The following is an 11523-nucleotide window of genomic DNA, read 5'->3' on the forward strand; positions in this document are numbered from 1 at the left end:
TCTATAGTTAATTGGGCCTCCCTCTTCCCCCACCACACACCGATAGTCGAGCGCTGCAGGTAGGTATCCATGCCACAGAGACAAACTGCACATGTCCCATCTCACGTTCCAGTAGGCCAGCCACTCTATATCTTTGACGTGGGCACACACAAATTCGATGGCACTCTTTATCGATCGCGCGCGCACACACACACACATCATCCCTCTCTTCGATTCTATGGACACCTCAAGCCGATGATACCTCCACTCTCTTCTCGTGGATCGCCCCCTCTATATATATGTTATATCCAGGACTCTATTTCACACACATTGCATATGTTACATTTTTTGATTGACCCCCCCCCCAAAAACTCTCAAGAACCCACACACTATATCTCTCTAGGTTTGTATCTCTCTCACACAACCCCACGTAGGTGGTGTACGTATACAAGAAGAGAATAGGTGCACCGTGCACGTACTCACGCTTCGTGCCCAGCCACACCCGCGCGGGTACACGGTGGAGCTCATTTCTTTACGAAATGGCAGCCCACGTGCTAATTTGAACGCCTGTAGCGGTTGTTTACCTAGGGAGGTCGTGTACCACGCGTGCACGAAACAAAGTTCGACTTGACGCGTTGCCGCGTTATTTTTAAATAAAGTTATAGCGCTCAATGGCACGTACACAGAATATAAAACGATTTTTATGGAGAAAAAGGTAGTCCGCTCACTATATACAATGGAGCCTGCCTGCCTGGTTTGTCGCTCTTCAGAGTATCTCACACAAGGCTGCGGTGGCCTCTCTCTCTCTCTCACCGTTGGTCACTGATCCGGCCGCATCCCGTCCGCCGGGGGAAAGGGAGTGCGGTGGCCTCTCTCTCTCTCACCGTTGGTCACTGATCCGGCCGCATCCCGTCCGCCGGGGGAAAGGGAGTGCGGTGGCCTCTCTCTCTCACCGTTGGTCACTGATCCGGCCGCATCCCGTCCGCCGGGGGAAAGGGAGGAAGTGCATCGTTTCTCCGTTTGACGGCGCCGAGGCAGCACGTCCCGATCTGCGGTACACGCCGTTCTCTCTGACCAAGCTCCGGCGCGGCAGGGCCTACGCCACCTGCTCGCAGATTCCGCCCGCCGCCGCTCACCTAGTTACATCCCGACGACCTCCAGGTATCCCCTCCGGCCTTGCTCCACTGCCCGTCTTCCCACGTCGCTGCATGTGGATCTTCCATAGTTCTTTGCCCAAAACGTAGCTCGTCCGGCGTACTTTCCATATTGCATTCTCGTCCTCACACCGTTTTAGACAAACACAACCGTGTTGTTATCTTCCCTTAGGACAAGGAATATGCTTCTTTTTTGTCGTCGCATGTGTCATCAACTGTTATTGGCCAGTAATTGTTTCCTTTCTACTCGTTGCTATTGCGACCTTTTGGTGAACTGCACAAATCACTTTTTTCTTAAGAGTGTTTTGTGCAGTTGTACTAAAATGTCACACGGGCAACGTCTCTACATTTCAGTGCGACTGCACAAAGGGAGATTGGTTTTGCTCTATCCTCCTCATCCAACTCCGAGCCTAATCTTCTCCAACTAGTTAGTCTTAAGAGAGACTGCAAAGGTGACCGGCTTCTATTTGTGTGTTTATTGTTTCATCAGCAGTCCTCTATTATCGTAATCACACTTAATATCTTTGGAACAGGGACGCTCAGCTCTATTTTAGTGGAACTGCACAAAATGATCGGAATGTTGCATGCTCCAGACAGCTACTTTTTTCCCAACATGCCTTGTTGATTTAGACAGAGCTGGGGGGACGTTGCTGCCAATGAAAGCATGGATCAATTTTAATTTAACACCTTCTCACAACTCTGTCTTCAGTTGTGATGTAATTATTAGCTCTGATCTGCTAATAATTGACATGCATTAGCAAGGAAGTTAGTTTTTTATTGTTTCCGAAAGAGCATCGATGGCAAGACACGCGAAACAAAAGCTGAAAGCTCACACCATTGTACAATTTCATGTCGCTGGAAAATTATTTGTATAGTACGTCAATTATGTAAACAAATGATGGAAGCTTGATAGCATTGCCAGAAGCCTCTTCATCATCCGGGTCCATGTGCCATGCACAAAATTATACTCCTTCGTTCCTAAATATTTGTCTTTTTACAAATTTCAAACGGGCATATTTTAGAGTGTAGATTCACTCATTTTGCTTCGTATGTGTACTCCCTCCGTTCCTAAATATTCTATTCGTCTTTCTAGAGATTTCAACAAGTGACTACATACGGAGCAAAATGAGTGAATCTACACTCTAAAATATGTCTATATACATCCGTATGTGCCAGTCCATTTGAAATCTCTAAAAAGACAAATATTTGAGTAGTCACTCGTTGAAATCTCTAGAAAGACAAATACTCCGGAGTATATTTAAGAACCGAGGGGGTAGTGCACAACCGCATGGGAGACTCAGCCCGGTCGTTGCGCCGCATTAATAGTGAGTAATGAGCAGTCAAATCATAAGCCCCACCTTTCCCACTGTAAGTTGCTCTGAAGAAGCAACCATCAATACGCTCTTCTTTGAATCCGCTCATACTACTCCATCCGTCACTGTTTATACAGCGCGCTTCAGAAAAAAGAAAAAAAATCTGTGGGACCAAGGCGACTAGCGATCGGCCTGAAAAATAGCATTGGTAGTTATAGCACGGCGTCTATTACTAGAGGGAATAATGCGTACACACATGCATGCAGTGCTTCCACCCCGGGTACACACATGCATGCACTTACTCCACTCCGTAGTAGTACAGTACATGGAGAGAAAATTGTGGACTTGATTGCGGTTACCACGCCCTAATTAATTGAGCATTAAACCAAACGCGTCTAAAGTCTCTCTGGTGGTGGAAATGCATTGAGAGAAATGCATCATAATGAAGCGCGCCCTGTAAACTGTGACGGAGGGAGGAGTAGTATGAAGGTGCAAAACCAAGTACGCGTATGGCCAGTCGGTCAACGCACCTCCTCTTGGCATATCACTGACATGTGGGACAGGAGTGTGAGCAAACCGATCTCAATTGACGGCAAAGAGCCAACCCGCCGTTCCTTGAGAGAGACGAGGAGCGAGAACACACAGACGGGCTCGCACGGAGGCCAAGATATATTCGAGCATGGTTGGTTGATCGATATCATTCATTACATGTTGGGCTGCCGTTTTCCGCCCTTCTCCGGAATAAACGTGTACTTTATCAGAGATAAAAAATAAGAGTACAGACGCTCCACCATGCGGTTCTAGTAGTAGTACTACTCGTACTACTGCGCTTGGCTCTTCGCCTCTTCGTGAAGTCGAACAATGATGGTACTCCGCATGTTGGGTACTACAGTGTATGCCTCTGACAATCTGACACCGAATGGACTGATGCATGTCCACCGAGGGTAGGTTGCATTAGTCAAAAGGCGTAAGCGAGCTTCACCTTGTCCTGCAAGCTTCTCCTCGTTCTGCGAGTTGACGGGACACACCAAAAAGTAGTGCTAGTCCATACTCCCTCCTTTCCGGTTAATATGGCTTAATCTTTTTTGCGGGTAAATGAGAGAGCTTTATTCATATATAAGCATTCTTAGGACGATCAGCCAAGACACTGGTCACTAGGAAGCGAGGTACCCCGCAAAAAAAGAAGTAGGAAGCGAGGTGTTTCATCAAGCCAGCTCTCGGCCACATTCAAAGTGCAGCAAGCACGGTTCGCACGAAGATGCGCCGCACGGTTCGCACGAAGATGCGCCGCAAGGTTTGCTGACCTGTTTACTTTGCGCTTGGCTGTTCGCCTATTCGGGAAGTCGAACAATAATAGCACTAGTAGTATAGTGTATGCTTCTGGCAATCTGACACCGAATTAACTGTTGCACGTCCACCGCCTGAGCGAGGGAGAGCTTGCATTAGTCAAAAGTTTCTCCTTGTCCTGCGAGCCACCGCGCGCAAGCTTCTCCCGTCCTGCAACCTTCTCCTCGTTCGGCAAGTTGACGGGACACAGCAAAGTAATGCTAGTCCATACTGCCTCCTCTCCGGTTAATATTGTCTTAATTTCAAACGAGATAAATACACTGTCTGTCACTGTATATTTGTAAAAATACGGTCAGTGGACTTCATAATACGCTCATTGCGCTCAATATATATATTTTCCGGTGTTTATACGGTCACTAGCTCACCCTGACTGAGTATGTGTGTGCATGCACGTGTAGGTTGAGCACTTGAGCGTGACCGTGTGTGTTCCGTCGTGTGCTCGGACATGCATGCATTAGGGCGTCGCGCGCGTTTTTGCGTCCATGTGTACGTGTGACTGTTGCATACACGTAGGGGGAGTACGTGTAGGGGCCACTAAGGAGCAGTCAAATCACACAGTAAGTTAGTCGGAAGAAGCAACCATCATTTCACTCTTGAATGACACGTACGCAATATAAAATGGTTGATATGGAGAGAAAAAGAAAACCACTATATATACACTAGCAGGAGCCTAAGCTACAAGCCTGCTTGCTTAGGTTGCTCTCTTCACAAGCATAGAACGACGGGCCTGATCCCGCAGCTGGGGGAAGGGAACAATGTTCTGCGTAGACGCGGTCGACATCGGCGAGGGAGAAAACCCACAGTCGGTGCGTCCCAATCGGGGGTCACCGCGGTATGGGCCGATGCCGCGTCCCAACCGCCCTTCTAGCTACAGCCCGACGTCCCAGGTAGTCCATCTTCCTTTTGGAGCCGGCTTGCTCCACTGCCGTAGCTCCATCTCCATGTCGATCTTTCTCTACTTCTACCGGCTTCTACTTGTGATGAGTTTATGTCTCATGAACTAGTGCCAGTACTATTATTCTAATCACACTTCTTCAATATCTTTGCCATCAGGGATGCTCAGGTCGATTTTAGTGGAACTGCACAAAAGCATCGTATGATCCGAGGGTGCCAGCCGTCTTTCCTTCGACAGGTTCTACCTGGCCAGGAAATTAAATCATGTTTAGGGTTTAGGGTTTAAGTCGTAGTGACCCCATCAGTAGTTTTTCTTTCGTACACGCTCTCACAACTTTTTTCTTTAGTTGTGAAGTAAATATTGGCTATGATCTGTGAATCATTGAGATGCATCAGCATGCGTGTTAGTTTTCCTTTGTATTTGATGGAATGTTGTAACGGGGCAACCTTGGAATAGGAATGAAAATGGAGTGGAAAGTTTCCGTTTTTCCGGAGAAAAAATGGAAACGGAGAGAAACCAACGTTTCGTTTCGTTGGATCGCGCCATCGAGCAAAACCAACGTTTAAATCACGTCTGTCGTGTTCGTGTCTCACCCTCCTCCACGGCTCGACCCCACACGGTCGCTCGGCATGCCACTCACCGCAAACCGAGTATACGATAACTTTCCCGCCTGCTTGTCGATGGATCGCGCCATGGAGTACTAGCACTACTGGAAGAGATTGACGAGTTGGGGGAGGACAGCTAGCTGTAGCACGGACTCCCAAGAACTTTTTACATGCATGTTGTAGCCGGCTATTGCGACCTTTGAACGCGGAGCAGCCGCGTGCACCCGGAAGCGGCGCGGGCGACGCTCTCTCGGCCGGCGCGCCGCTTCAATGCCGGCGCCAGTGAGAGGTCGCGTCCGCTCTGGCCGGGCATGAATGCGGCACTGACCGTTTCGGGCGGGAAGCACGCGCGGGTGATGAAGAGGGTTCGGGTTGGTCAGGACCGGCCGTGGCAGCGGTCCGGACGTGCGCAAACAAGAGATGTTGTACGTTAATATTGCTGCGTATATAATTAACAACGTAAATAATGTGCCAGTTGGACAAATATGATTGGAGATGGAGATGGAAATGGAATTTTACGTAAACACGGATATGCATGTCTATGTCTATGTGTGTGTGCGCGACGACTCTCGCGACCTGGAAGCGGGGGCGTGTTTTTGATCGAGTTTTCTTTCTTGGTACGTTAGAAAAATTGTCCGCCAGTTTTCGTTTCTTTTTTCCGGGAACGCGCGTATTCTATTTAAAACCACTGCTATGGAGAGATTTTTTTACTCCATTATAGCCTCTTGTTTGATAGAGTTTCTCGCGTCTCGCTCTCTCACCCTCTCCATATCAAAACAAGATGACAGTGTCCACTCTATCTCTCTCCTCACCGGTGGTCACAGATCCGGCCGAATCCCGTCCGCTGCGGGAGGTGAGGAGGTGCAGCGTTGACGTTGTCGCCGTCGGCGACGGAGGAAGCCGATGCGCACCGTCCTCTCGGAGCCGGCGCTGGCGCGGACGAAGATCCTCCGCGCCCTTGTTCGCTGCCGTCGTGTGGGCAGATCCCGCCCGCCCGCCTAAACGACATCTCGCCCACCTGAGGTATAACTTCTTGTACTGGTCCAGCTCCCCAGGTCGCTGCGTGCGGGTTTTCTTCTATGCGACTACTCCCCAGCTCCCCATGCATAGTAGCTAGGGTTCGTCGGCTGGTCCAACATCACCTACTAGTACTATTATAGAGGAAATGCCACTCGAAAAGTTGTCCTGATTTATGCCTCGGTGGAGGTATACATGTTGTTTCGACAAAAAGTACATGGTGGTTGTGCGGTCATTGTCCATATGGTGGTAGTACTATCACTGGTTAAATGAAGAAATGCTTTTTTTCTCGGGTATCCTGGTTTAGTTCCCATCAAGATAATTATGATGCTTCTGTTTGTTGGTGTACTTTTCATTAATTCTTATTGACAATTGAGATGTCGTTGCTAACCCTTTTTTATATTTTTGGAAACAGCGATGCGTGTCTCCATACCCGGGCATGTCTTCCTCAATTTTAGTGGAACTGCACAAAATTGGATGGCCATTGTTGTTCCGCCTCACTGTCCTCTGCCACGTGGTTCTTCCTTCCTCGAGCTTGATTACTGAGAAGAAACAGACCACAGTGAGGATTTGTCGAACTTCATAGGTGCCTCACCCAAACTTGATGCCAAATGGATGATGCATCACCACGATGACCTATCGATGCTCATGGTTGCGCCTCATGGTTGCGTCGGCTGGTGAAGCTGATCGATTTTCAATGAAAAACAACCTGTCTTCCATCAGTGCTCTTTGCTTGTTACGCACAAAGATGATATCCTTCGTCAGTTCACCTTGGTTGCGTTGGAGACGCAGTCGTCTTTCACGTTGGTGCAATTTTATCACACAATTGGCTATGAACCAAATGTTTCCTCGAAGAAGGATCGACGTTGGTACTAAGAGCATAAGTTTTGTATTGATTTCTAAGCCTTCTCACAACTTTGTCTCCAGCTCCCCTGTAATTTTATTTGTCCAGCTATTAACTTTGATTTAAAAAATGGTGTGGACTAAAAACCCGGATGGACGTAGTAGCCCTCCATTTTTATTTACTCCGCATATTAGATTTGACTGAAGTCAAACTTTGTAATACTCTCAAACCTTTCCGATAATTGAAATTAAAATTCTTTATTTGTACACACTCTCACACGTTTCCGATAATTTGGCGCATGTGTGGTTGTTCACTTAAGGGAGGGTAGTGTACCACACGTGAAGGACAGGAAGTGCGACCAGGACGCGTGGGCGTGGATCGTTAGTTCATCGGAAGTAGTACTAGTTTTCTTCACTGTACATTAAATAAAGAGTTTCGTTTCGTACTTACACAATTTAAAACGATTGTTATGGAGAGAATAAGAAAACCACTCCACTATATATTAGTCGTATACACGAGAGTACTATATGGACGCAGCTTCATTGACTTAGTGCACCTGCCTTTGGATTTATGACAGGTGGGCCCAAAATGTGGCTGGCTCACCTGTCATACAGCCAAAAGCAGGTGCAGTGAAGGCACCGGAGCTCAGTCCGTACTACAGTAGTATATATATAAGCGGGAGCCTCAGCGCTTGTTCGCTAGGGTTTGCACTCTCCACACGCTCGCCGCACTACATATATGTTACACGCTGGAGGCTCAGCGTTCATTTGCTAGGGTTTGCTATATTCACAGTCTCTCACCCTCTCTTCACCAGATCTAAACAAGACTGCGTTGGCCTCTTGTCTCTCTCTCCCCCTCACAGCTGGTGAAGGAGGCGTCCGTATCCCGTCGCACCGGGAAGGGGAGGAGGTGCAGCGTTCACTCTATCGCCTTCGGCGAGGGAGGCAATCCACTGCCGGCTGCGCTGTTCTCTTTCACCCAGCGCCTGTGCGGGAGGGCCACCGACCCCTTCTTCCTCGCTGCCGTACGTAGTGTGGGCAGATCCGGCCTCCCGCCGCACGCCTTGCCACATCCCGACGACCCTAAGGTATAAGTTTCTTTGAAACCGTCGTTGCTCTAGCTGCATGTGGATCTTTTTCGATCTGTAGTCGAATCTAGGTCTTGGTTCAAAGAGGAAAGAAGGGTGCGGTGGGCTGGAGCAAGAATCTAGGACGTGGTTCAATGAGGAAAGGAGGGGCGGAAAGTAGTATAGACTGGCTATCCAGCCGCTTTGTAGGTCGAAAAGGGAAAAGGGGGTAACCCAGTACACACATCTGTAAGGAACCGATCTCTTTGTTGAAAAGGGAAAGAAACTGGGGGGTCGGGTAGTTTGTGCAGGACTAGATTTGCTGCCCTCACATAGGAAGAAGGTTCAAAGAGAACAAATATGGGACCAGCGCATATATGCTGCTTGGCTACATACTCTGCATCACCCATTTATACGTGTGGACGCACATGGTGCTGGCATGTCCCATACAGCTATTTTGCTGTTGTTAATCTAAGAATGCCGCCGGAAAATTGAAGCAATGCCACTGTTAAAAGTAAATTACATTTTTTAACGAATGTTGTTTCAAGAGAATGTCTCTGTTAATATGAATCAATGCAACCGTTTTAGAAATGCTACTGTCCTACTTTGTTTTCCATCCAAGATAAGTTAGATGCTTCTTTCTGTCACCGTTTGTTTCATCCTCCTTTATCGGCAAGTAATTGTTTCCTTTTTTGCCTCTGTTAAAACAGGGCTATCGATTCAACTTGTTGCTATTGCGACATTTTGCTTCGCTACTCGAAACACTTATGTTTTAAGAGTGTTTTGTGCAGTTCAACTTGAATGTCACACCGGTGACTTTGCTTAATTTTGGTGGAACTGCACAAAAGGAGATCGAGATTCGTATTTTACCTTTGTCGGTCTCATGAAAGGTCAGTACAGGCCTTCATCCACATGATTGTGCAGTGTGCTTTGAGATGTTGTGCTACTTGTATTGGTACTGTTTTAAATAAATGTTGAATTGAAGCTATTGTATTGCTGTCTTTTCCCATTAAGTAGTGAACAAAAATGGGACCAACCCAGACATGATGCTTGTTGCTTTGTTACAACAAACTCTGCATCACCCCCTTTATAAGTAGATGGAAGCACATACTGTTGTTGCGCCCACTCTCCCCTGGAACTGTTTATGCTTTTCGTTAATCTAATGCCGCTGGTAAAATTAAGCAATGCCACTCTCAGAATTAATTAACTACTGAATCTTAGTTCAAAACTGCAACACTTGTTAGGAATGGTACTATCCTGCTTTGTAGTTCTTTCTACATGTTTAACCAAGGTATTGTTAAGATAATGTCTCTGTTAAAATGAATCAGTTGCATTGTTTTAGGAATGGTACTTTTCTGCTTTGTCGTTCTTTATACATGTTGAAACAAGGCATTGTTAAGATAATGTCTCAGTCAATATGAATGAATCACACTGATGGAGAATTGCTACTCTCCTGCTTTGTTTCCCATTAAGATAAAGTAGATCAGTAGATGCTTTTCTTCTAGGAGCATCAACGTTTCCAATTTCCTAACCTTGTTACAGGGATATCAAAATTAAAGCTCGGTTTTATTCCGACTTCGATTTTAGTTGAATTGCACAAAAGGAGCCAATGTGTCCAAGGCAAACTGCTGCATTACTGGGTCCAGTTGGTCGTTCCACTTTGCAGAAAGAAGCAGTCACTGTTTGCGCTACATTACAGAAGGAATGGACCGAGAAGCTTTACAGAGTATTATTAGACACCGGTGACATGACTAGTCTGCAGAGACCATTGGCAATTTAACAACACGTGGAGTGCCCTGGGCAAAAAGTGCCCAAACAAGTACAAGAAGCTACGACAGGACTCCACGATCATAGGCATTACATATTTTGAATGGGAAAAGCTTGTCAAAGTTTAATCATTGATGTTAGCAAGAAGACGTTAGTTTAATATATTGGAATTGGAAAACCTTGTCAAAATTTTCTCATTGATGTTAGCCAGAAGACATGCATTTGATATTTTTGAGTGGGACGCCCTTGCTGTGAGCAGCGTCGAGTGTTTTTTCCTATTCCTGTGTTCAGTTTAGAAGTAAATAGTTACTCTGCTGAGATATTCTTGTGTTAAGAGTTTGTTCTGAATATTGTCTATGTAATGCCAGGCCTTGTGTTTGATTGCAAAGTTGAGCTTGGAATGTTGTGGCATGCGGCATCACGAGCTGTTCACCGTGCCTCCTGAGAATAATGCTTCGTATTGTTTTGCATGTCGATCTAATGCCAGTGATTTGCTTGTTAAGAAGATCATCCTCTTCTGTTGTTTCCGTGCTTAAGAAGTTCATCGTCTGATGTTTCATTCATAGCCTATACGACAAGTCGGGTAGGTTAGACGTGAAACCATATGATCTTCCGACCAACTCATGATATTAGGCCGTGATTGGATCGTCGTTTTCCAACCAAAACCGCTTGTAAAACTGACGCTTGTAAATTAAAGCAGATGGTCTCGGGCGAAGGCGCTTGGTTGGTCGATTTCGACTAGTAAAATATCGGAAGTACTTCACACACGATAAAAACGCTGAACGACACTCGGACGATTGCTAATCCAGCCGTTAGCTGCTGTTTCAGCCTTGCCCATGGATGGCATGATACGCACGTCGTGCATGTATCGTCTGGTAATGTCGTCCATATAGCAGTGCTCGTAAAATATACACTGGTCTCTCAAATTACACGCGTAACCCGCCGGTTTTACTTACAGACCTCGGGCCCTCGGTTTCATTACGCCTGTATTTTACGCGTTGTTTCCGATGACGAGTAAATTACACTTGTATGTTAATACAGGTTTGAAATAAACCAGAGCTCCCAAGCGCGGCCTTACCGTTTCATGCCGTCTCAGTTTCTCGAAGGTGCTCATAGGTGTCCGATGATCCTGGCTTCCTGAATGAGCAGCGGGCGCTGTATCAGACCATCCGTAGGGCCCGCGAGGCCCTCTCCGTTGTCCTTCGAGTTGTTGCGCTCGCCGTGGCGCCGAGCATTGTTAACATCGTCAACGAACATGAGGATTCAGGAGATGACTTTATTTTGACTGGATGACACTAGGGACCCACTAGGGCCATAGCCGTACGTACGCAAGTGCCTCCTTATTATGTACAACTATATTTTTTTGCTTTCTCCTGGTTTCCTGACATCACGGTCCCACACCATTGTCAACCTATGTAGTCAATATAAACGAGAGAATTGCACAAGGTGCGGCCGACAGCTGGGACCAAGCAGCTCGAGCAGTATTTGTGTTTTTGAGGCGTGAGCACTGCAGAGTTTTTCTTGGCGATGATTTCG

This window comes from Triticum aestivum, chromosome 6D (assembly GCF_018294505.1).
Source record: "Triticum aestivum cultivar Chinese Spring chromosome 6D, IWGSC CS RefSeq v2.1, whole genome shotgun sequence".
NCBI lineage: Eukaryota > Viridiplantae > Streptophyta > Magnoliopsida > Poales > Poaceae > Triticum > Triticum aestivum.